The sequence below is a fragment of the Xiphophorus hellerii genome, chromosome 21, assembly GCF_003331165.1.
Source record: "Xiphophorus hellerii strain 12219 chromosome 21, Xiphophorus_hellerii-4.1, whole genome shotgun sequence".
NCBI classification, from domain to species: Eukaryota; Metazoa; Chordata; class Actinopteri; order Cyprinodontiformes; family Poeciliidae; genus Xiphophorus; species Xiphophorus hellerii.
This window is the reverse complement of record NC_045692.1, coordinates 5,954,774-5,982,189: the sequence shown is the minus strand read 5'-3', so window position 1 is coordinate 5,982,189 and position 27,416 is coordinate 5,954,774. Positions and strand designations below refer to the sequence as shown.

General features: G+C 43.7%; 1 long non-coding RNA gene across 2 annotated transcripts; it reads left to right on the top strand.

The window, feature by feature from the left end:
• Positions 1-4,725: 4,725 nt before the first annotated feature.
• Positions 4,726-5,417, top strand: LOC116711494 (uncharacterized). Of its 2 annotated transcripts, XR_004337251.1 has the most exons (3): positions 4,726-4,909; positions 4,993-5,253; positions 5,330-5,417. It is a non-coding gene; the product is annotated as an uncharacterized LOC116711494 (long non-coding RNA). The 2 variants fall into 2 exon arrangements; XR_004337250.1 differs by lacking the exon at positions 4,726-4,909 and having other exon boundaries at positions 4,916-5,253.
• Positions 5,418-27,416: the final 21,999 nt, after the last annotated feature.

Sequence of the window (27,416 nt, the reverse complement as noted above, 5' to 3'; positions counted from 1 at the left end):
GCTCCCGAATATTTTGGCTGCGGCCGACGATTAATACTCACATATGGATTGCCACTTTAGGATGACAAGCACTAATGCACGGCGTGGCGAAAATGTATAAATCTGACGGAATCACCGGTGTCCTTCATTTTTCAGTCTAATAGCTGTAGCATTAACAGCTGCTAGTCCCTGTCTTAAAGTCATTTATTACCACCCATGTTATCCTAGTCTGCCATTTTACTACCATAACACCATAAATCAGGGGGCAAGAAGAGGGCCGCCACCCCCATTCATGCCTGCCTCAGGAGAGAAATATAGAGCGGTGAAGCCTGTGCTCCATAAGCCGCGGTGGATGTAACCTCGATATCTGAAAAGTAGCAATTAAAAGTCCGTCATAGCATCTGCTTTGCCTCCTGGTCAAACATGTTGCAGTTAGCGCTTAGCTGCTATTCTGCCGCTTGAATTAGCTAACACTACTGCTACGCAACATCATCGATCATTACTTTAATAGGTCGTTTAAGGATTCTGTATTTAAGCCCGTTTTTAAAGGATCGCATGATTTTCACATGATCATTTTTTCTTCAAAAACAAACTAGCATGATGGAGCATTTCAGGAAGGTTGTGGGGCCTGGACAGACTAGCGGGGGGAATAAATGTTTGGGCCACAACAGCGCAATCCAATATATCCCCGTCGGGCCTGTTTGCTCCTGTGTGGCACGGCAGCGCACTGCATTTAATTTACTAGTGGCTCGACTAAATGCGCCATGGGAGGCTCTCCATAATTCATGAAGGAAGAGAAAGAGAGAGGAAAACGCGCATGATGAATCTACGGTTGCTATAATTCATGTATCCTCCCTCATGAAATTTCAGCTGAATGTTAATGGCTGGAGACAAAAGTGGAAAAGAAAAACAGGAAAAAAAACAAAACAAGGGGAGGTAGAGTACAGACACGGACAGAGATCTGAGTTTATATTAACAAGTTGGAATTTGTGGATGTGTTTATGTGTGTTCATACAGCAGAGACATGATTTAAAGCCAAATCCAAACCAGGAAGAGCAGGGGGGGAAAAGTCCTCTCTGGTTTTATATTAATCGTTGCCCGTTCGGCTACTGACAGTTTTATTTTTTCCTTGTCTCCCTAATTAAGTTATTAACAATTATTGGCCAGATAGCTGTGTGCTTGGAGAAAACACAGGAGGAAAATAATAGCTCACCCTGGAGGATTCAGTAAAAATAAATATAAAAAAATAAATAAAACAATCTCTGCATAGTAATCAAAGATTAAAAGGTAACGACTAACGAAAGCGATATTGGCTCGGCAAGGGCAAGCAAGAAACATTCTCACACTCCCGCAAGCACACGCAAGCACGCTCCAACAAACACAACCTAATCTGAGAGATGAAAAATGACCACAGGCGTTTTCACACACTCTACCCGCCAGCACCTGCGCTCACACACAAAGTCACCCGTCTATGCTCGAACCTGACCTGTAAATCAGGACTTGACAGGGTGGAATTTATTACAGATCTTTGCTTTTTTTTTTTTTTTTTTTTTTTTTTTGCAGTTACACATGGGAACGCTTTTAAATACTAATGCAGGCTGGTGATATACAACAGTGGGGATCGTAACAATCTCTCACAACCGCTTCCAAAAAAAGAAGAAGGAGGCGGTGGTGAAAGATTGATGCTAGGTGAAATATGACTAAAATTATCTACAAGTGTGTTTGTTTCATGAAATTGTTACTTAGACACTAGAAAAAAACATTCACGATTGATTCACCTTCTCAGTGCTTTATTGTTCTGGGAGAAGGTTTTATTCTCACAGTCAGCTCTAGCTCACCAGCAGAGTTCGCTGCCACTGCCTTGCAACAGCTTTCACTGTAAAAACTGCAGTTTAAAAAACCCAAAACAAAACAAATTATTTTCTTAATTCACCCGAAGGTTGATTTAACCCAACAGGGTTCAGTTTTGGGCTAAATACCAAATACAAGGTTATGTTTTAGACCCTAAAATGGGTGAAAGTGACTAGTGTCTAATGTTAAAGCTGCAGTATGTAGCTATTGTAAAAAAATATATATATATATACTTTTTTACATATTTGTTTAATCTGTCACATGTTGTGATAGCATAATAAGACAGATATTTGTGAAAAATATGGAGCTCCTCCACCTTTTCCCAGTGCTAACTAGTAACAACCAATCAGAGCCAGGAGGCGGGATCTTAGGGCTGTCACTCACTCACTGTGTGGTGCTGCTCAACCCCCCCTTTGATCTCTGCTATGCTGTAGCTAGTCTGTTGTGAATGCTAATTCTAATTAGCATGGCCCAAATGATGGCGGAAAAACAGTTTTCCTGTAACGGTAAGTTATCTGCCATTAGCACATTTAGCAGCGAATATATGATGTTGATTAAATGGTAAATGTGATTTTCGAGGTATTTTGACCGCTCAAAGTGCTTTACACTAGACTAGACTCATGTTCACCCAGTCGCACTCACAAACGTGCGCACATTTATGCACCTATATGCAGATCGGTAGACAATTTGGGGTTAAGTGCCTTGCCCAGAGGCACATCAACATGTGGCAGGAGGAAGCTGGAATCGAACCTACACCGTTCCGATCACAAGACGACTACTCTACCCACTCAGCCAAAGTGGCCCATCAGTTGCTGATTGACAGCGCTAAGACCCTCCTCCTCGCTCTGATTGGTTGTTTTTGTTCGGGAGCAGTGCATTTATTTAGACATGACTGTACCTCAGGGAGGAGGTGGAGGAGATTGATCTTCTCACAGATTATCTCATAAACTGTCACAACATGATGATAGCTAAGAAATATGTAAAAAAAAAAAAAAAAAAAAAAAACTTTTTAAAATAAAAGTTACAAGCTTAAGTTGCAGCTTTAAGGCTACCAATGAGAGGGTAAAATAGAACATAAAATAATCTGGAATACTTGTTTAGTATTATATGGGTTAAGATTTATTTTATACCATAAACCCATTTTTACCCATTCCCCCTGATTTTATTGTATTTTTTTGTTATATTCAATCAGGTGACAGAATATAAAAACAACAAACTTGTAATACTTATAAAACATTCATTTGTACATAATGGTGTACATGTACTGTATTGACTTTATTCATTGGTAAAATTTTCATTGTTTAATTAGGCTTAAACTTTGTGTTTAAAAGGGTGTGGTTGGATGGTGTGCACTACATGTTCTCGTTTCCCCATGCGGGACATTAAAGAACTGGACTGAACTAAGACCGATTCCAAGAATCAAACGTGGTATCGCCACTATGACAAAGCCTAATTTTTGCCAACTTGCAGTTCTGTTTTTCATTTAGCATGTGAGGTCTGAACTCTTATTTGTTGCTTGGTTCAATATTGCAGAACCTTTTCCAACCTATAGGAAGCCGGGGTCACAATACTGACCCAATGTTTGCTTAACAATACCAAACTAAAGTCCCAGCAGCACAAACTTTGCAATGGGTTTGAGAAGTAATACAAGTTCTTGTGTAAAAAGAATCTTGGTGCTATATTTTGCAGCATGTTTTATTCAGGACAACACTTGAGTAATATTCAGGCTACTCTGCTGGTGTAAGAATCTTCCTGTACTTTAAGTTCTGGCACTCATCAGTTGGACAGCTATTAACTCTTCCAGACATCCTCAGCGCTCTGGGTAATCTGTGCCAACCAGCTTTTATTTCCTCAAAGTCAAAATGTAAGTAAGACAGTCCAAGGAGAAAATTCCCAAAGCTTAACATCTGTCTCTACGAATATTTACAAAATATGCAAATATATGCCTTTTAACATAATTTTACCAGCAGGAGAAGGGATTTCGAACTTTCTGTTGAGTTTCCGAGTGCCGCTTACTCTTAAGGCTGTATGTCTCTTTCCTTTTCTTTTTTTGTTATTTTTTTTTTTACCATCTTGATATTTGTACCCCCCTCACTTTAAAATGCTCGACCTTGACTCGCACGGCTCCCATAAACGGTGGCTTCTTGGAAGCATCAAACGTTTGCCATTTCTCTCTTTTGTCAGGCTTAGTCCCACACCAGTTTGGTTTATTGTAATTTACTGGGTGTGATCATATACACATCTATAAAAGTTAACAAGCTCACTGTTAAACCCAGGTTTGGACATTTGTAAGGGCTTTGTGCCTCTCTGCACTGCACAGGGAGAATACAGAGGACAGTTGTTGATGTATTGGCTGTTGGTGGGTTTTGGTAAATACATCTTTTCTTTGACCTGCTAAAGTTGTTTCCACTCGTTCGTCTATTACTGGCTTACTCATTACGCTTTCCCATGGGAGTAGTAGACTCCTCCCTTTTAACACAATAAGACGGAACACTAAATTATCAGAAGTCTCCTCAAGATTACAAGGACACATCAATCAGTCCAACATCTGTGCCGCCAATACAGTTTCCCCCAGAGTATTATGTGCCTGGCGGGCCACCAGGCTTTGCTTGCATCCCCACCAGGCTTAGTATTGTTTGCTTATTATAGGTTTCCTTATACACCAGTATAAGGAAACCTATATACTTTGCCTGATTGATGGCAAAGACGGGTTAAAGAATCTCTTTGGTGAAACGGCTGGAAGCACAATGGCAACATGGGGTGGTCAGTCTGTGAACACAAAGGGAGTCAAAGGTGAGTTGTCTTTTTTCCACACCTGATCTTGGTGTCAGGTGTGGAAAGACAGGAAGTCCTTTACTGGTTTACACACCAACTGTCAGGAGTTGGGGTTTTTGTTTTGCCTTTTTTGTTTTTTCCGTTCCTATGGCTTGCCATCACCACCAGATGGCACCGTGGAGGCTAGGATAGGAGGACTGAAGGGCTGACGTCACCGTCACACCGGTTCCCAATCCACTCGTCAGCGGGACTTCAAGAGACGGCGACTGCCAGCATACCAACGCTTGAGTATTAGCCAGTAATGGTAACCCAGAGCCCTCTCCAGCGACCTAGTCGAGCTTCCTGTTGATTCTGATCTAACGCCATCTGTTGTTTGGATTTTTTCAGCTGTTCCTGCAACTTCAAGTCTGGCTGTAGTCCCGAGTTTCCCTTGCGACGCCGTGGGCACGTTACCCGTTGGTGCCCAAGGCCACCACTCACCTTTTCCTCCGTGAAACAAGAAGAAGTGTCTGGGAATCCAAGCAGGCAGTCCGCTCGCTCTCCTTGACGACGTCAGGATCCTATTACCTGTCCGCCCTCCACCGCAGCACAACCTCCACCTCCAGCGCCCCCACACCTGGCCACGCCGTTGTTTTTTCTCCTCTCCGAGTAAGCATACAACTTTAGAGCTCTGGAAAATCCCCACGGTCCCTGAACTCACCTCCTGATCTGTTGTTGTTCCCAGAAGTCCTGGCTTACCTGTCTGTCGCCGTCCCTTCGATGATTGAGAGCCTACCCTGGAAATCTTTTGTTAATAAATCACTTTAACTGATCTTTCGCGTTCCGAGTTGTGTTCTGCATGTGGGTTCGTAGTGTAAATGCCAAGATGACACCAACAACCTCAGCGGAAAAACTGACTAGGCACGGATAAAGGATCAAAGCTTTTGGACACTTTAATCAAGATGAAACAACTGAAGTGCAAAGAAATATATATTTAATTGTATTTAAGACTTTGTAGTTGGTGTTTAGGTGTTGTTAATAATGTCATGCAATAGCTCCTAATTACCAAGTGATATTTTCAAATTTCCTGCCAACATTAAACTTTTTGTTTTCACATCCAAAGCACAATAGGACCAACACAATGCAAAACATAAAATCTTACCAAGTACTTTTAGTCTAGTTGCTAGTGCAAATATCTTAGTACACTTGAAATAAGACAAACATAACTTACCAGTAACTTTTTTAGCAAGATATACAAGCTTGTTTTAACTCAATAATTCCTTCATGTTGTCAATAATGTACTTGTTCCATTTGCAGATTATTAATCTTATGACAAGACATTGTCCCCATGTTATTAGTGAAATAATCTGCCAGTTTAACTTTTTCATCAATATAAAGGAATTATTTTCTGAAAACAAGCTTCTTCACCTTGATGAAAAGTTACTTGTGAGCTAGTTTTGACTCATTTCAAATGTAGAGATTATTTGCATTAGAAACTAGACCCAAAATACTTGGTAAGATTTAGTGGTTTTGCAGTGTAGTGCCTTTACCACCGGGTTTAGCAAATTTTCTGGGGGAAACCTTGCAATGGGTTGACTGGTCCGTCTTTGGCTGTGTCATGAAACTGTACCCCCTTTTTTTTTTTTTTTTTTAAAAAGGAAGAGATAACAGCGATGTGTGGGATAGTTAATCCCTCTGATTTGGAAGCCTTGTTCCAATCTGGCTCCAATCACCGTGTAGAGTTTCTGAGGGCACTGCTGATTTTCTCGCCTTGGTTGAGCAATCGCCAGGAGACGGGCGGACATGCGCTGCCAACCCCAGGATCGCAAGTTTTGTAAAAAAAAAAAGAAAAAAAAGAAAATATAATCTCACGCTGAAATGACCAACTGTGTGTATTGCTTGTGTGCTACTCCTGCCAACTTTGGCAAAACCAAAAAACATTCCAGCTAGACTCCGGTATGAAATTTCTTCATACCCATCCTCTGCATCAGAGAGGTGGTACTGACATTTTGCCACACACACACGTACGCACGCACACGCCCTTTCAAGTTCCGCAACACTATGATATCACGGTGTTTGGCGTTTGATGTGGGCGTCTGAAGAATCGTCTCGTAACTCGGCATAAAGCCGCCGCAGTCGGAGGAACAGTCCCGCCGCTCCCATTGAAGTGCGCCCGTCAATGGCGACCCGCTGGATCAAAATAACCGCAGAGAAACCCCTGTGGCTCGCGCACCTTTGTCGCTCCCTTTAGAAGGCACATTGTTAGACATTCAAAAGGGATGTGGAAGAGGTTATTACTTTGTCAGAGAATATTTCCAGCTGACAAAAGAGGAGAAATATTCTTCTTCGTCTCTCTATCGGCCTGCTCAAAAGCGTGAGCGCAAGAGAGTGTAACCTTGGTGGTTGGTTGGCGAGGCGCTGACCCGGGTCACTTTGTCTGATGTATGACGCACCGTCACGGGGCACACAGCACATTTATTAGACTGTGTAATGATAAAAAAGATAGTGAGGGTGAAAATGGATGATAGTTGAATCGGGGCCCCACACATGGAGACGAGGACGCCACTAGCAGTCTCCCGGCAGTAATATCATAAAGCAGACGAGAGGAGATGCTCCCCGCGAATACAAATGCCACCTTTAAGTTGGAATCATGTGACCTGAGATACGCCACCATATTGAAACGGGGGGAACTGTGGGAGGAGGATGGTGGGGGGGCGAGATTTAACTCTTGGGCCGATTAATCCTTGTCATCATCTTGGCATTGTGGAGAAGCAATTTAGATGGTAAATACAGTTTGCATTCCATATATCACTTGGTTGGTGTCGGGGCGCGTTGATGTTTGGATGCACGTTTGGAGGCTAAGCAGGATTTATGCTAAATAAATGGTCCCATGTGTCATTGAGATTTTAGATTTCTTTTCATGGCAACAGGAGAGAGAGAGAGAGAGATTTTTTATTTTTTGCCAGGGCACATTTACATTTCATCACCTGTAGAAAAAGTTCAACTCGTAGGACAAACTGTTTTAGTGTGTGAGGAGGAGGAGGAGAAGAAATGCGGGATTATAAATTACATTTGCCAACTAAGAGTAATGGAAGGACAGGGGTGGAAAAAAAAATGGCTTTGCAATAACATAAACCCAGGAAGGAAAGTAGTTATGATGATGATGAGCTTTTTTTTTACAGAATGCAAGGATATTCATATGTTCTTACAAGAAAGACCAGAACTTACATAGACTTCCTTCAAATGTGAATTATAATATGAAACTAAAGTCTAAACTTTTTCTCATCTAAATTCACCTTTTTCTTTCTAAAAATCATTTGCTACAAACTACCAGCCAGTACAACTTGCTACCAGTTTACTTGAGTTGCCTCAACAGTCTCTGGGAAGTAAAAAAAAACTAAAAATACATCAGAGGATATTTAATCTGAGCTTCTATTGAAATGTTATAAGCAGTCATTATCTTATAAGCAACAGGAGGTTCACAAGCTAAAAGCTAATTTTTAAAGCAACCCAGACATCTGGAGGAACTCGTCTAAGAGACGTCGTAATGGTGAACTGAGCAGTTTGGGTGGTTTGGGTATGAGATGAGGACACTCCTTCAGAGCTGCTTCATGCCAAGAATGTACATATCGCATCTGAAAATGGAAGGAACCACACAGGAAAAGGATACCCAATGCTAAGCCTGTTGCCACCACGACCCAATCTCAGATAAATGACAGAATACAGATTGATGGAGGTCAGCCTTGATTGTGGTGAATCTTTTGCATTCCTGCTTTGACATCCTGCTGCTGTTGGCCCTAGCAACAATACAGTCTGAATGTTCTGTGACCTTTAAAGAGCAAAGGTCGTCCAGGGATCTTGGCTTCACAGAACAACTTTCCATTCACGATAAAACAGGAGATAACGATGAGGTCTGTACAGCTGCTGATAAAAAACAATGTGAGTTTACTGGACAAAACAGAGTCCTGTGGGAGGATAGACATTTTCACAAAATAAGTTTCATAAAGAAAGAATTTCAACAAGATTAGACATTTTTTTTCTCCTCATTAAGACATAGCTTCCCTTCCTGGCATACAGGAGAACATACCAAAACGCAGTGGCCATTTCGGATTGACAACGTACAAAGTACAGTGAAATTTTGCCCTTTCATCACATTGCAACCAAAATTTTGGGATTATTCTTGTCCACTAAAATGAAACGTTTCAGTCAAATCGGATGGGAAATGTTTGTGAACATCAATTTCCAAGTCCTATCTTAGATTCCTGGTCCGTGTGGAAGTTCAGACTTCCCTGTGTCAAACAAACCAAACCCCTTGAAAAACCTGTTCCCCTCCTCGCCTGTGGTGGTGCTGCACCAAGAACTTCAGAAGGAAATGACAAAGATCTCTGAAGATCTCTGTAAACAAAATCCGTGTGCCGTCAGTTTTTCCCATAAGCTAAAATGTCTTGTTCCACTGGCAGATTACTTCACTACTAACTAGTAGTTTTTTAAAATTAATATTAAGAAATGACTCGAAATACTTGGTCGAAAATCTATATGAAATTTAAGATTTAAATTCAAATTAACCTATCAGATTGCAGCAGAAAAAAAAAATGTAGGTAAACTGAAAGGTTAACAGGTTTGACGAAACGTTGCAAACATTCAAAAGTTGTGAAATGCTCCTCGCAAGGAACCGTAGAACAGATCAGTGGCATTAAATTTGCTTTTTGCAGTGCAGCTCTCTACCTCAAACAAACGTTTGCACAAATGAACTCGAGCCTTCGCAGCACGAAGCCATGATGCCTATTAGTCTTTCAACATATGTCACAACTACCTTGACTAGAATCAGACCGGGAGGATTTTTGCTCTGCGCCGCTACACCCCGTCTGACTTTCCTCACATCTTTACTCTTAATGAGCAAAAAAAAAAAAAAAAAAACACTTTTGGAGGCCGTCCAAACACCGAAGTCGCTATTCTGTGGCTCTATAGGAAGACGTGGAATCCGTAGAAAACGGCGAGGGAAAAGAAACCTAGCAAAGCATAGAAATCACGACGTGGTTCCAGCACTCCCCTGACTGTAATGTATGAGATCTACGGCCTTAATATCTCTATTTAAAATCATAAAGTGTGTCTCTTTATAAGTCCAGAGAAAACTCCGCGGCGGCTGCTGCTCCACTCCACTGGCGCGGTGACAAGAAGTGGCTTGATATGGAACTCATGTTTCATATTCAGTAGTCAATGGGGTGAATAGTGAATTATGCTCCAGTCCGCCGGCAGAGCATACGCACTGTATGCTCTGTGTTCATAACAAATGCAAAGCAGTTTTACATATGGTATTGGTATGACATCTGGAGCTAATGGAAAATATATAAAACATAGCTTCAGAGTGTGTGATTGAATTCTAAATTGTACTTTTCACATGGATGCCTCTCTGGGTGATCATTCGACCAAATACGTAATTCTTTTTTCTTTTCTTTTTTTAAATGGTAAACAGGGAATATGAGCTGGGTTTCATTTAAAAAAAAAAAAAAAAGGAGAAAAAATGTAAACAGCAGAAACCAAGCCCTCTTTGTTTTGCTTTTGTCTACCTTGTACCCGACTCCTACGGAGGGGGGATGATGTCACCCCGAGACGTTACACACACGTTGACCCTGGATGTCTGTAGTCGAGTGAAACTCGTGGAGGGAGCACAGCTTCAGATAATTGACAGAGGAGCGGCTTTGAAATGCTGATTAGGCAGAACCTGCCCTATAACCACCACCACCCCCTTTAGACGGATCGCTCTGCATGCGGAGGAGGAGGCTTTTGACACGAGGAGGAATCCTTAAAAGGAAGCTGTTTCTGATGAAGTTACAGTATCATCGCACATCTGAATTCAGAGGCGCTTCTCCAGAGATTCCCTCATAAAAAAAATAAAAAAAATGGGGAGATGTGAAAAGCCTTCGTTAGGGCGTCAGAGCTTCATTAAAACCTCCTTTCTGGGTTAATATTTCCTGGGTGGATGCATGTGAGGTTCTGTCACACTGCCTCGGCCTCGTCGCCGCCGCTATCGGCGCTTCGTTACGCTCGGAGATAGCGGCACGTTGGGAGATTAGGATCACGTTTGGAATTAAAATTTTAAGGCTCATTAATTTTAAAATCGTCCCGAACACGCCAGCGTGTGTTAACACGGCATGTTTTGTCTTTTTTTTTTTAATTATAGTATAGTGGATCTCTTTGATTAAGCCACCAGGAATCACTTGGTAACTTTTGTCACCTCTTTTAGCGGGACAAAGACATGGTTGTGTGAGTGTGGACAACCTCATTTATTTCATTGCTAAACCAAATTTTGGTCCAACTTTAGGATTCAGTCTTCTTTAGTTCGTGCCAAACATCAACTGTGACCCACAACGGCACAAAGAAATTGTTAGGTACCAGGCTGGTGGGTTCTTTTCAGATCATCCACCAGAGGGCGCCTGATGACAGCTGGTTCTTGGAGGGCGTGCCGGCAGGTCCTAACCAGACGCACCTGTGGGGAATTGCCATCTCCTGGTGGAGTATATGAGCAGCTGACTGCCAGCACATCTTCGCCAGAGTGTTTGCCTGAACTGGTACACTGAGCCCCTCAAGAATTGGTTCGCTGAGCACACTTGTGATATTCGAGTTGTTTGGAGATCTAATACTCCCTTTGTGATCCCTTTTCCAGGAAGCCTTCAGGAGAACTCGAGTCATCCCTTTTTGGAAGAAAACCTCCAGAGGCACTGTGAAAGTTCTAACTGGGAGCCCGAGCCTCACCTTCACCTTCCCAGTTACTTACCGGTGCAGTTCTCAGTTGGCAGTCAGCTCCATTACTTCTCCGTGCGGTCTAAGCACAACCTGTCCACCCTCCGACTCTCTGCCCAGCTGTCGCCCTTTGGACTTACCCACCTCCTGGTGCCTGGCCTTCGTCCTCCTCTGTTCGGACCCCGACTCCCACAAGTAAGAGCTTCATAACCAGTTCAACAGAGTTGATTCGCTGATCCTGTACTCACCATATCTCTCTCCCTCAGTGAGCGGCTGAACCCGGAACCCTTTATTGATGCCAAGCGCAACTACCCGTTCTGAGTTTTTTGTGAATAAGGAAAATAAATCCTTTTGAACTTTTACACCAGTCTCTCTGTGAGTGTTTCTGCATGTGGGCAAAGAACGTTAAACCCAACATGACAGAACACTCTGGCCAAACGGATGTTCCAGCAGAAACAATCCGGAGAGCACTGCATCACCAACAAACGCTAATTCAAAACCATGAGGCTGCACTTCAGGAACTGGGTAATCGGCAGGCAGAAACAAATAGTCGTTTAGCTGAGCTAACCAGTTTTCTCCGCAGTCACTTTCCCCAGGCGTCCACTTCGGAGTCCGCCCCGGAGTCAGCACAAGATCCCTCGCAGTCTCCTGATCCAGCTTCCGGAGTCCAGCTTCAGCCCACGAGTTCCGACTGTCAGCTGCCAAACCCTTCCAGGTTTGACGGAGATCCCCGTAAATGCAGGGGTTTTTTGATGCAATGTAACATTCAATTCAATCACTCACCTCATAGATTCGCCCGAGATTCAGCCAAGATATCTTACATTATTGCACATCTATCTGACCGCGCTCTAGATTGGGCTGAAGCCAAGTTTTCCTCCTCCCCTGAATACGGCTGCTCTTTTGCTGAATTCTTAACAGAGTTTAAACAAGCCTTCAATCAAGAAACTGATAAATCCCTGAGTTCTCGCACTCTGCTGAAAATGAAACAAGGGCAGAGATCTGTAGTTGATTTTTCTATTGATTTCCGCATCCAAGCCGCTGCCTCGGGATGGAACTCCCCTGCTTTAAAGAGCGCGTATTTGGATGCCTTAAATGATTCCCTAAAGGACGAACTGGCAACTTTAGATGAGCCCGGTTCTCTCGAGGATTTAATAAAACTGTCCATAAGAATAGATAACCGTATTCGTGCACGAGCTAAGGAAAGAAACAGCCGAAGCGTAGTACCCAGATCGCTTCCTGTTCCCCGCCACTCAGTCCAGGTAGAGAGAGGGCAAGTATCATCTGATCCAGAACCAATGCAAATTGGCCAAGCTAGGTTGACGCCTGAGGAGAGACAGCGAAGGATGCGGGCGAAACTCTGTCTCTATTGTGGAGAAGCAGGACACTTCCTTGCCGACTGCCCCACACTGTTAAAAGCCAAGGTCCGTCAGTAACTACGAGGGAACTGGCGGACCATCAAAGAAGATCAGACTCACCTCGTTTATTGTTGCCCGCAACCATTCATTTTCAAAACCGCTCTATGACTCTGTCGGCGTTATTGGATTCCGGCTGTGAATGCAATTTACTGGATGTCAATTTTGTTCAACAAATGGCCATAGAAACAGTTCCCCTACGCACCCCTCTTCGTGTTTCCGCCCTCGATGGGAAGGCGCTGCCTCTGATAACCCATCAGACAAGACCCTTACAATTAACCGTTTCTGGCAATCATTCCGAATCTATTTCTTTTTACGTTTTTCCCACGGCCAGCTCACCATTAGTTTTAGGGTTCGAATGGTTACAGCAACATAATCCAAATATAAACTGGTCCGACAGACATATTGATTCCTGGTCTGTTTCGTGTCATTCAACCTGTCTCCGCTCTGCCGTTCCTCCAGGTCCCTCCCCGGCTAACGGCAATGAGGCGGATCCTCCTGATCTCTCCAGAGTTCCGGCAGAATATCACGATCTGGCACAGGTGTTCAGCAAGTCTAAAGCCGCGTCCTTACCACCTCACAGACCTTATGATTGTGCAATTGATCTCCTGCCTGGAGCCCCGTTGCCAAATAGTCGACTTTATAGTATTTCTAAACCTGAGCGGGAAACAATGGAGAGGTACATAAAGGAATCCACAGCAGCGGGCATAATCCAACCTTCATCTTCACCTCTGGGGGCCGGGTTTTTCTTTGTCGGTAAGAAGGATGGTTCTCTGAGACCCTGTATTGACTACAGGGGATTAAACCAGATAACAATTAAAAATAAATATCCCTTACCGTTACTCTCCTCTGCTTTTGAACCCCTCCACGGAGCTACCATATTCACTAAGTTGGACCTAAGGAACGCTTATCATTTGCTCCGAATCAGAAAAGGTGATGAATGGAAGACAGCTTTTAAGACACCCTTGGGCCACTTTGAGTATTTGGTAATGCCTTTTGGCTTGTGTAATGCCCCAGCCTTTTTTCAGGCTTTAGTGAATGATGTGCTCAGAGACTACTTAAATGTCTTTGTGTTTGTCTACTTAGATGACATCCTGATCTATTCGAAGACCTTACCTGAACACAAGAATCATGTCCGCCAGGTTCTCCAACGCCTCTTGGAGAATAGACTGTTTGTTAAAGCAGAGAAGTGTGAATTCCACCAACAATCAGTCACATTTCTGGGGTATGTCCTCGAGGGTGGACAGGTAAGGCCGACTGAGGAGAAGATCAGAGCTGTCCTAGAATGGCCCACCCCGGAGAACCGTAAGCAGTTACAAAGGTTCCTCGGCTTTGCCAACTTCTATCGGAGGTTTATTCGAAATTACAGCCAAACAGCCCAACCTTTGACTGCCCTGACCTCCACCAAGGTTCCGTTTAGCTGGTCCCCGGAAGCAGAGGCTGCCTTCTCACAGCTAAAGACCCTGTTCGCGAATGCTCCCATTCTCATACAACCAGATCCCACCAAGCAGTTCATCCTTGAAGTAGATGCCTCTGAGACGGGGGTGGGAGCGGTTCTCTCACAGTTCACAGCAACCGATCACAAGACCCATCCTTGTGCGTTTTTCTCCCGTAGACTTTCTCCTGCTGAGAGAAATTATGATGTTGGTGATAGGGAGTTACTAGCCATTAAATTGGCATTGGAAGAATGGAGACACTGGTTGGAGGGTGCCGAGCATCCCATTCTTGTTTGGACAGATCACAAGAATTTATCATACCTCAAATCTGCCAAGAGACTTAATCCTCGTCAGTCCCGATGGTCGTTGTTCTTCTCCCGTTTTAACCTGTGTATTTCCTATCGTCCAGGATCCAGGAACATTAAGCCCGACGCGCTCTCCAGGTTGTATTCGCCAACCGATGCCGAGAGACAGCCGGCTCCCATCCTGCCGTCTAGCTGCTCTGTTGCCATGGTTACCTGGGAAATCGAGGATTTGGTGAAACAAGCTCAGCAAACAGAACCCGACCCAGGCACAGGCCCAGACAACAGAGTCTATGTTCCCACATCTATTCGAGCACGCCTGATCACCTGGATGCACGCCTCTAAATTTTCTGGCCATCCAGGGATTAGCAGAACTGTTGCCCTGATTAATCGACGTTTTTGGTGGCCGTCCATTCAAAAGGACGTCAAGGAGTACGTGTTGGCCTGTCCAACTTGCGCCAGAAACAAAGCATCCCATCTGCCTCCGTCTGGTCTCCTGCAACCGCTACCTACACCCACTCGCCCCTGGTCCCACATCGCCATTGACTTTGTGACTGGTCTACCAGCCTCCAGAGGTATGACTACTATTTTAACCATAATCGATCGTTTTTCTAAAGCCTGCCATTTGATTCCTCTGAGAAAACTCCCTTCAGCTTTCCAGACAGCACAGTTACTAGTGAAACATGTTTTCAGACTGCATGGGATTCCACAGGAGATCCTCTCTGATCGAGGTCCACAGTTTTCCTCTCAGGTGTGGAGGCATTTTTGCTCGGCCCTAGGGGCCAAGAGTTCTCTAACCTCCGGTTATCATCCTCAGTCTAACGGCCAGGTGGAACGAATGAATCAAGAGTTGGAAGCCACCCTTAGATGTCTCACATCATCCAGTTCGACGGATTGGAGCCTCTACTTACCATGGGTTGAGTATGCACACAACTCCCACCTCTCGTCTGCAACAGGTCTGTCTCCATTTGAAGTCTCATTAGGGTACCAGCCTCCGCTTTTTCCTGCTGAGGAGAAAGAGATTGCGGTCAACTCTGTACGACACCATATCCGCCGTTGTAAGACCTTCTGGGACAGAGCGACTTCTGCCCTCAACCGGACGGCTGAACTAAATCGTCGCTGGGCCGACCGCAAGAGGCGACCTGTCCCCACTCTTGTTCTGGGCCAAAAGGTTTGGCTATCTACTAAAGACATTCTGTTGAAATCTGTTTCTAGGAAATTGTCCCCCCGTTACATTGGTCCTTATGAGATTGAGAGGCTGGTCGGCTCCTCTGCTGTTCGTTTACGTCTGCCGCCCTCTTTTCGTGTCCACCCCACCTTTCATGTTTCCCAGGTCAAACCGGTCCATTCCAGTCCCTTGTGCCCCCCTGCGGAGCCACCCCCTCCTCGCATTATTGGGGGCCACCCTGCCTACACAGTCCGCCGGATTGTGGATTCGCGCCGGCGGGGGCGGGGTTGGCAGTACCTGGTGGACTGGGAGGGTTATGGTCCAGAGGACCGCTTGTGGGTGCCTGGTTCTTTTATTTTGGATCCTTCCCTCATTAGTGATTTCCGTTCCTCCCTGCCCTCTACCTCTTCTGGACCGCCAGGTGGCGGTCGTTGAGGGGGGGGTACTGTTAGGTACCAGGCTGGTGGGTTCTTTTCAGATCATCCACCAGAGGGCGCCTGATGACAGCTGGTTCTTGGAGGGCGTGCCGGCAGGTCCTAACCAGACGCACCTGTGGGGAATTGCCATCTCCTGGTGGAGTATATGAGCAGCTGACTGCCAGCACATCTTCGCCAGAGTGTTTGCCTGAACTGGTACACTGAGCCTCTCAAGAATTGGTTCGCTGAGCACACTTGTGATATTCGAGTTGTTTGGAGATCTAATACTCCCTTTGTGATCCCTTTTCCAGGAAGCCTTCAGGAGAACTCGAGTCATCCCTTTTTGGAAGAAAACCTCCAGAGGCACTGTGAAAGTTCTAACTGGGAGCCCGAGCCTCACCTTCACCTTCCCAGTTACTTACCGGTGCAGTTCTCAGTTGGCAGTCAGCTCCATTACTTCTCCGTGCAGTCTAAGCACAACCTGTCCACCCTCCGACTCTCTGCCCAGCTGTCGCCCTTTGGACTTACCCACCTCCTGGTGCCTGGCCTTCCTCCTCCTCTGTTCGGACCCCGACTCCCACAAGTAAGAGCTTCATAACCAGTTCAACAGAGTTGATTCGCTGATCCTGTACTCACCATATCTCTCTCCCTCAGTGAGCGGCTGAACCCGGAACCCTTTATTGATGCCAAGCGCAACTACCCGTTCTGAGTTTTTTGTGAATAAGGAAAATAAATCCTTTTGAACTTTTACACCAGTCTCTCTGTGAGTGTTTCTGCATGTGGGCAAAGAACGTTAAACCCAACATGACAGAAATGAACCGGACCTTTTGGGCCACAATCCCAAACCGTAAATTTGCCACAGAAACAACTCCGAACATTACCAAAAAATCATCATGCCCACAGAGAAACATGGCGGTAGCATGACGGTCTGTGGTTATTGTTCCTCAACAGTGCAGTATTGTGTGTTTTCCAGGCACAATGCCAATTTGTACCTGGAATCAGGTAACTATGTTACGTTCAGCTGTTATAAAATTGCTGTTTAAATCACCTATAGCTTAAAAAAAGTGATTCTACATAACACCGCCCCTTTAAGTGAAGATTGCGTTGTCAAAGTAGATAAAATTATTAACAGTCTGGTCATTGCTTTCCTACATAATTCTGTTTGATTCTCATCATCCTTCACTGTACCGTCAGTGCTTTCTCCCATTGAAATGAATGTTTTCCAGTAGAATTTCAACTGGGCCAATCAACACACAGAAAAGGAAGTCACATTGATTTTCTGCACTGTTTTAGACTTGTAGTCTGCCTGTAGTTTTAGCGATAGCAGCGGAGGAAGTGAACATAGTCGTTGAGTTATGTGTTGGCCACGCCTCCAAATATCAAACTAACATTATCAGCCGCCTCGTTGGATTGGCTCTTCTCTCTTTGCAGTGGAGGATGGTTGCTGAGAGCACAGGCCATTTCCAGTAAGCTTCTTAGTATCGAACTGGAGCATCATGTCATGGCCAAGTATTAGCAATTGGGTAGGATTTAATACTTCAACAAAGACCACACATCCAGAAAGCAATTTCTCAATAGCCAAGAGACCAGACCCTCTGTACAAAGTCAAGGGTTTTTAGTCAATAAGTCAAAAATTGACTTATTGACTAAGTCAATTTTAACAAAAAACCTTCAGGTCCAGCGTAATAGCGAGTCTAAGCAACATCCACATAAATAAGTAGATAAAAGATTTTTGCTAAGTTTTGGGGATAACATAGCCAAATTTTAGAACCGTCAAAAAAAAAAAGTGGGTCCACGTGAAGAGAGCTGTGGTCAAGAGACACCCGTATAATCTGATGGAGTTAAAGAACTGTCGTCAGATTTGGAAAATGTTATTGAGCCTATTAAGACCAGGTTTCCCCCAGAAAACTTGCTAAGCTCAGTGGCTGGGCGCTAGGGCAGTCATTTACCCAGTGGCCCATCGTGGTTTTGAGTTAAAAAATGTTTAAAGTTTACAGAATTTCACTTTCAATTTCACTTGATACTTATGTGTTATTAAAAGATTACCAACACCAACTATAAAGTCTTAGAAAATGAAAACATTTGTAAAAAACAGTGCTTAGCCTGGTGAGCCACAAGTAAAGCCTGGTGGCCCGCCAGACTTATAATACACTGGGTGAAACCCTGAGTCAAGATATGGGATGCTGAAAGAGTTAAACCAAAGGAGATTGGATGCTTAGTTGAGTTAAAATATTAGCTCAGGGTGTGTACACTTATGCAACTAGGTTGGCGCATTTTTTTTCCCCTATCAGATGTTTTTATAGGAGTTTTCAACTGACCTGTACATAATTTGTGACTCTTTAGTGGTGGGAAAGGCTTGGAGATGATTGCCATGATGTCATGTTTTATGGCTCTAAAACTCGCAATTTTAACAGGGGTGTGTACAGTTGAGAGCCAGGGTATGTCTGTCATACTAAAAATGATAGCAACCTTTAGAGGAATGTAGTGTTTTTTGTACTTTTATGTAGAGCCTGAGATGTCCTGTTTGAATGTGAGCTAATCTCCACAGCAAGGTCATTGTTCCAGAGGGTATTTGTCTCCCCTGTAATACGATGAGAAATATTGACCAAGAAGCTGTGAAGAACCCAGAAAGGGCTGTGGCACAACTTTGTCACCCTGACATATAAGCAAGGCAGAACAGTGAGCGTAGATTAAAAGACTTGATGGTGAGGAGAGACCTATCACTCAGGATGAAGGGTTGAAGGGTTACCCAGAGGCTATTTGCTCTCACCCTTTTATTTATTTTTTCACGTCGGATAGCCGCCACACACTGGAGGCCGGTACGTGGAGCTCTCCCCGACAAACAGGACGACTTACCCCCGTCGTCTCGCCGCGCTCGGGGTCCTGACAAATTTGTCCCCCGGGAGCAGAAAGACCTCCTAACATAACTCAGCACTTTGACCTTTCAACCCAAAACGAGGCCTTTTCTAGCTGTGATGGATGGCGGTGTTGTGAGAGTTTCGTGATAGAACATCCCCCCCATCCCTTGTTTTTCCTCAGATACGTCTGCTGTTGATTGAAACAGCTCTCCCCACCCTCATGTTCATCTTTTCTTATCAATTAACATGTTGCCAGAGGATCCTGTGGCGCTTTACGCGGGATTACAGATGGATATGGTAATCTTGAGGGAGTCTCTCTCTGTCTCTGACGTCTCTTCAATGGGGCAATTTTTCACTTTTTTAATATCCAACTGCCAGAATGTGCATTTAATGGCTTCCCAGGGGCTATAAGCTCAAATGCATTTTGTGTCAAAGTGCTGTACCTTGGAGTGTTATGGGAAACTCCCATGGTGAGGTAACCTTTCCATTAGGGATATGAAATCCTTTCTATCCATCTTTGTTTTTGACCCAAACCCTAAACTGTTAGTCTACAAAAACTCTTGTAGCATTCTAAAACGTGTAGAAACCAATCAGCAACCAATACAAAGAAAAATGAGGGTGGGCTTAGGTGGAGGGCCAACTGGAGTTTCTTGTCTCACCTTGTCCTACCTCGGTTGACACAGAAACTGTTGAAAATACAAGTGCCAAGGTTTGTTGTTCTTTGTGAAGCACAACGTAGTGTCTCAACTTGTACAGTTTCAGTCAGGGTTCATTTTTGCCTTTTTCTCAATATATTTCTTCCCTTCTTTACGTTGAACACAACTTCACCTCTTCTATCATTTCCTGAAGTCGTTTCACTCTTCACCCAAAACACGTCTGCGGCAGATCTGTCGTCAAATCAATCATTAGAAGGGATTGCATCCTTCTAACTCTTGCAGTACAACCTTGATTCATTTCATTTCACCAGTTAGTTTTACAGCCATTCACACCATGAGAAGTGACCAAAACGTCTAGCGTTGGGGCGATTCAAGGTGTTTCTGTCATTAAGTCACAATGATCAACACACTGAAACAAATACAGAGTAGGACCAGCAACAAACATGACCTTAATGGACTCGGTAGATGTGATTGTTCAAACGACAAGTTAAAAGCCTGATACTTCCAACTGTGGAACCTTTTAGGGTGAGAGGAGACAAGTCTTCAGGAAACAAGAGAAAAAGTGCAATTGTCTTATACAGGTACAAGTCAATAAATTAGAATGTTTTTATAAAGCTCACTTTAGGAACTCAATTGGCCAAGTAAAACACATTACATAGATTAATTACACATAGATTTATGTTTTCAAGCCACTGTTTCTGGTTTTTAAGAAGATTTTCTGCGTACAGATAATGAAAACACGACATTGATTTTTTTTTGTAGTTTAGAGTATTACACAAGAACAATTAAAAAAAGCTATTTTGAATTCGCTTACAGGTTATTTTCAAAAGATACTTTTAATCTGAAGAACGAGTCTCGACGAAGATATATTCCCATTTACTGACAAATATCCTTACTTAAATACTCTGGATATTTCTGTCCTGGATGCCAAAGGCTGAGGTTGGGGCCATTCCAGAAGCTACGTCCTTTCCAAAAACCAGTTGTATGCTCGTTTGTCCTTTCTGAACAACTAGCTGGCTACAAGCAGCTTGACCAAAAACTGAACATTTAAACTCGAGGTTGTTTTTTTTATCTCCTTTTAAGAATTTACAGGAGCCTTGCAGCATGAAAAACAGCAAACAAGCAGAGAACAGATAAGAAACGTGGCTATGTGGAATTTTCGCTTTCAGACGACGGAATGATGATGTTCCGAAACAGCTTCGCCTTACGTCTGTTTAAACTTGAACCCTTTCTCCCCGTGCTACTGTGTAATTGTTCATGGTCACAGCACTGCCAAACAAAAAAAAAAAGAAAGAAAGAAAAAAAAAAAACCCCACCTGATTTCCCATGAGCCATGGCCTTTTTCTGGGATTCAACACAAGAAACTGCACATCTGAATCCAACAGTTGACAGCGTGGGAGCTGACTTTTTGTGTTTACCCATGTGGATTACACAAGCAAAGCGAGTGTGGGCTAATTGATTCTTAAACCTCATGGATACGATTGTACATGGTAGAAAAGAGCATCAATTTTTTTTGGTTTTGTTTTCAACTTGAATTATTCAGAACAACTGCTACTCCAAGCCTCCAAAGCAGCCAGCAGATGACCTGCAGTCGGTAAAAAGACGAAGTTCATAGGCTTTGGTCTCTTTTGCTTTAGCTCGCCTCTGTGTGTCTAACACGAGAGAACCTGGGCAAAAGGATTTCGGCTTCCGAGTCCTGCCGGTTTCACCGTGAAGTCCATAGGCTGAGTGGAGAAGCAGGAGCAGCGCATGGGGTGAAACGGGGCGATGTGTTACATAATGACCTGACAGGTCTGAGCAGTGCGAGCTGCTCCCTGCAGATCGGTGACCCAGAAACATCTGCAGCGGGTTTTATGGCTCATACTATATTACAAACAGCAGAGCTCTCGCCCACGTCTGCGTACTGTATGGCAATGAGAGAAGCAGATGGCTTTTTGTTCCCCCCCCTCCACAATGATCTCAAACACCACAAGTAAATATCAAATACCTTATAACTATGTATCCATTACATTCTATATAATAATGTCATAGTAACATTTACATTTGGCCATATTTCCTTGCATTCTTTGGATTTCTCTAGATGCTCCGGTTTCCAGTGTTGCTAGAACTCAACAGAGAAATAAGCAACCAGGTCTGCAAAAAAAAAAAAAAAGTCATCCCCCCTGTGGCCTCATAATGCACTAGTTATTGAGCATTTTTATGTGTAATAACTCAAATATTCCCCTTGATGTTTACTTTGAATTTGGCAGTGTGGTTTGACTAGCAGGAGCTAACAGTGAAATTAATGGGACATTTATTGCAACATTCATTTCTTGATAATTAATCACTATATATTAAGCCAGTAGCTCAACACAGATGCTTGAGGTTAGATTGGTTATGTAACAGTTTTACGTGCTGCAAAAACACCAAAAGTCTTTTTGGTCAAGAATCTAGTGCAGATATCTTAGTTTTGTCTAATTATTTACAAGTAATTTTTTGAACAATATATACTAGCTTGTTTTAAAATCAATATTCTTTGAATATTGATTAAAAAAAATAAAAGTACTATTTCCACAGGTAGATTTTTTTTTTCTTCACTTGTGGCAATTTTTGTTTCCATAAGTGAAAAGAAAATATGGTAGTACATTATCAATACTGAAGACACATTTACCTAAAACAAGCTATTGTATCTGTCTGAAAAGTTTATTGTAAGTTATTTTTGTTTTCATTCAAGTGTGCTTAGAAATACGCACCAGAATCTAGACCAAAAGTATTTGGGAAGATTTTATGTTTGTAGTAAAGGGAGGAAAATATTGAATGCGTTCTTAATTTTAGCTCACCATAAAACTTCCATCAAATACTAGATTCCAAGATCTCAAATATAAAATATTTCTTAAGTTTTACTTCGAAGACATCAGCACCGGTATCATGAGGGTAGCAATCTGTTATTTCCAGTCCCAGATGTGGAGACTTGTGCTTTAAATGGACACACTGTTTTATAAATGTCTCAGATTCTTATTTTGAAGTAAAGAAAGCAAGTATTTCTTGACTTCCTCTGCTCTATGGACAGAGTGGACCAAGGTTGCTGGTTGGACTGGCTGAGGACACTACATAACGTACGCATTGAAGAGGCTCCCATCACTTTTAAATCTTTTGTTTGGCTCCTAGGATTACAAAAAAAGACAATTACTATCTAACCTTTAGTCGCTGTGCTCCTAATGGTGATAAGTTAATTGGCAATTTTGACATTTTTGAATGAGTCTGAACTGTATTTGATGATCTCCAGTTTAAAACAGTGGAAAGAGGCAAGAATCAACGGTGCAACCCCGAGTTGTCTTACGGATCAAATTAAACAAGTTTTTGAACTAGAAATTCTGAAGTATGAATCTATACTTGAGGGAAGATTTCATGAATTAATATCTTTTTCTTTTGTCTTGCTGTTGTGCCAGTTTAACCCTCCCACTGTATTAAAAAAACTGGGTCATTTGGACACTTACCCTGTGAGCGCTTTCACAAGTTTATTTTGCGTGGTTTCGGGAACTGATGGTCTAATGGGACATATGGGAGTGTTCATAAAATCTGATGTTTTTCTTGTATTGTGTATGGTCTTGCTTTATGAGCAGCGTGAGGTAACACACCTGCAGGGTCATTCCACCATTTTTAAACTGTAACTGTCCTAGCGCCCACCCCACGTACTCTGGCGCACTTCACTACGCCAGAGTAGTGAAGTGCGCCAGGTCCGCTAGGGTTAGCGATAGCTCCTAAAAATTGCTAGCATCAATTCGTATTGTGGGAAATGAAGGGATCTGTCATGAGAAATGTGGGCCATCAGTATGCTTGATTATGAAATCCAAACTGTACGCAGACAACGTGTGTGCAAGTCACTAACAGCACGTCTCAGAAAGTGGAATCGTTTAATGATGTTTTCTAACCGTTTGCTATCACTGGAAGTTTGGGTCTCATTGCCCTGCCTTCATTTCAGAAATTCAATTTGTTCAAATTGTGTTTTTTTTCCAGTCATGTCATGTTGAAATATTTTGTCCCTCCCCTCCACTTCCCCGGCATCCCATCAACCATCCAAAGTGCCACAGGCGTGAGAATTGAGTTGAGTGTATCTTAAATAGAAAGGAATAATACAAAACACCTTTGGGCGCACTCAAATGAATTTAAATCTCGCACAAAGCATCAGCGATTCATTTCGGAAGGCCTCCCTCCCTCCCAGCCAGCCAGCTGTGATGTTTACCGCCCCGGCTTGTCTTTAGTTTATCCACACACACAAATCTGCTCCCTTCGTGCCGCTAATGGGTGTGTTGGATGGTGGTGGTGGTGGGGGGGGGAGAAAGAGATGACTGAGAAGAGGAAAGGAAAACAGAATAATTAGACAGATCAGAGGAAAAGATCCTTTGTTAGAGGTCATGCGACTGATAAACGATGGGCTCGCCTGCGACGCATGTTAAGTGAGCATCGGTGTAATTATCCGGGCTGCGGCGTCCGTACCAATGTGTGTAATGTCACGGCCTTTCTTCCCCAACTCCCCTCAGGCGCTTCCCTTCCTTGTCTGATGCAGCACCGACAGGGAGGGAAGGTCACTTGACCAGAAGAAGAAGATGGAGTAAAAAAAAACAAAAAAAAAGGTCAAGGGCGGGACCGTGCCCACGCAGAACCGACCAACCCGCTGCCACTGAATGGGGGAATTTAATTAAGAACGAGAGTGACATTTTCTTCTCCCCATCTCTTCGTTCCTGCCTCCCAGTGTGCGAGGTTGGGATTATCAATTTTTCTGAAAGAACAGCCACTTCAATCAAATGAGAACAGAGCCCCCCGAGGGGATTAATGAAGGTTTATAGGCTTATTTTCAGCGCCCTGCCTCATCTTTTTTTTTTTAAGCAAGTAAAAAAAAAAAACTTTCAGGAGAATCTCTTGACAGAATTTCTCTCTTTTTACCTAATATTAGAACTTGACAAGTTTGTGTGCGACACAAAGCGTTTTTTTCGAAACAAGTATCTTCATTATAACATAAAAAAAACACACAAAAAAAGAAAAAAAAAACAAAACAACTTCAGGAACAGTCTATATTGGGAGGAGCTGGTGCCGTGACAATCTGTGCTTGCTTTGCAGATTCTCTGGAGCCGAGGGGAGACCCGGCGCAATAAAAAAAAAAAAAAAATGGAGCCCCTTCCTGAAGGTCTTTCGGCGCGTTTCTGTGGGCGACACGCGGGGAGATCAAGGGAGGCGAGAGAAGTGACTGGGCAGGCCGCGGGCCGCCTCTCTCTCCGGGGACCCTTTGCTTTAATCACAGCGCAGCCGAGCAAAGTGATGCTGAGCTCCACATGCGTTTAGTCTCCTTCCCCTCGCCGCGTCGTCTTCATCTCGGCTTTCCCTCCGCGTCCTCACGCTGCCGCTTCGTCTCCTCCTACTCGCTCGCATCTTCAAACGGCGTTTGACAAGCGTTTGTTTATATCACCGTCAGAAAAGTATACAGCATTGGAGAGATGTTAATAATGTAAAAAAAAAAAAAAAGGCAGCTGGTAAGCATTCTCCTGCAGCTCTAATTGAGGAGAAAGCATGTCGTCCCCCCCCCCAATCATCGCTGAGCCTCCAGAGGCTAGCTGCCATAAAATCAGAGCTTGGAGCAGTCATTACCAGGCAGGGAAACATATGGTGTCAGGTAGCTTCACACCCAGGTGTCCGGCGGCTAGCTGAAGGAATAAAAGGCAGGGGTCGCTGGGGCTGACCATCATTGTGAGCAAACCTGGCCGTGCAGCGCCCTCGCTGCTGCCTGTTCTCTCTTCTCTCTCTGAGAAGCTGCAGTCCTGTCACAGGCTGGCCGCGCATCCTTAAGAGGCCTTAACATAAAATTCATTAAAAAACCGGAAATTTATAAAAAATAAAAAAAATTGAAGTAGGTCTTTAATATGTTAAGTCTTGACAGGACTATTTAATCTTGTAGATTCTAATTATTTTTTTCTCATGAGTCCTTTCTGTCAGGCAAAAGTTTAAGTCTGTCTATGACTCAAGGACCACCCATCCGTTTTCTAACACCCTTGTCCCCTAGTGGGGTCAGGAGGTGCTGGTGTCTATCTCCAGCTAACGTTCCGGGAGAGAGGCGGGGTACACCCTGGACAGGTCGCCAGTCTGTCACAGGGCAACACAGAGACAGAGAGGACACAGAACCATGCACACACACACACACACCTAGGGAGAATTTAGAGAGAATTTTTGGACTGTGGGAGGAAGCCGGAGTACCCGGAGAGAACCCACGCATGCACAGGGAGAACATGCAAACTCCACGCAGAAAGACTCCGGGCCGGGAATCGAACCCATGACCTTCTTGCTGCGAGGCAACAGTGCTACCAACTGCACCACTGTGCAGCCCTGACTCAAGGCCATATACAGTATAATTAAATAATAAATAAATGTTATATATTCATGGTTGTGGCTACCAGTAGGTCACTGCTAACAAACTGTAGAAAATAGCTACCTAGCTAGCAAAGGCATGTTAGCTACCTAGCTAAACGTTTTGCATGTTTCATGGATAAGGGCACTGATTTGCTGAAGGGATCTCAGCGTCGCATCCAGTCATGAAGGTCATCTGAAATATCTCCCCCCTTATTTATACAACTGTTAAGACCAATAAATTCAGCTGCTGTCACTCGACCTCTGACTCACACAATGAAATGATTGTGTTAATCCTGACACTGCATACAAGCTGCAGCGTCAGTCCAAAGCCAAATCTTTCACACGGTTTTCCATACAAACTGTCGTGAATATAGAACTGTACTGCGCCAAGCCGTGTGCTGCTGGCGTGACGTTTCTAAGATGTCCAAAAGAAGAGCGTATCCCCCTGATGAGCTGTCCAAAATGTTTTCCATCATTTTTTGTCATAAAGAACTTAATAGTTCTACGTATATACAACAAAACACTTCCCCCTATGATTGTATTTGCAAAGTTTCCGGTATCTTGTGGAACCAGCTTCCATTGAGGGGGAGTACTTTTAAAACTAAACTCTAAAACTCTACTTTTATTGATCTTTGCGCGTCGCTCAGGAGAAGCGCGGAAAATGTCCCGGTCGGACAGCGGGGAAGTTGTCCTCTTCGCTTTTGCCAAAAAAAACCCATCAGATCTGGAAGGGGAATCTAATGAGCATCCTAATAAATGAGCCTTAAAAGCACACAAGAAATTCCATACTGAATACAGCGGACCCCCAGTACAGACGGTTGAAATACAAAAATACTTGGGACTTCCTTTAAAAAAAAAAAAAAAGGTCTAACTTCCTGTTTTAACAGTTCAAACACCAAATATATCTTAATATGCACAGTGCACTACCACAGGAGCTAATATCCGGAGCCTGGCCAAGGAAAATAAATGACTCTAGATATCTCTGTACACGCAGCTACTATTTTTCATTGTAATAAACAGAAAAAAGTATTAAAAATAAATGTAAATACTGCTCAGTCTTATGCGTTTTCCTTTGTCGTGAGGCTTTGTTGTACTCTGTGAAAGTTTGACTGAATCACTTCGCAGCCCAGTTCAATCCACCAACCCAACTTCTTGCTTCTTCTCCCCAAACAGCACAACTCCACAACTGCCGAGCGCTTCAGTCTGCAGAGCCGAAACTATTTTCTACTCCACAGCCGGAGTCTCACGCAGCGGGACTCCAACGCTGCAGCCGCACTCCCCGTCAAGTTTAACTCGGAGCTTCTGGCATCATCTCCGCATTCCCAGAACGCTTCTTGAGGCGAAAACGCCGTGACAGTGAAAGCAAGCCAGTAGTGGTGCGCACGTTTTCTCCCAGAACAGCTCCTGGAGTCTGGAGTTGGCGTGCACATATGAGTGCGTTTTTGTTGGGGTTTTTTATTGTGAG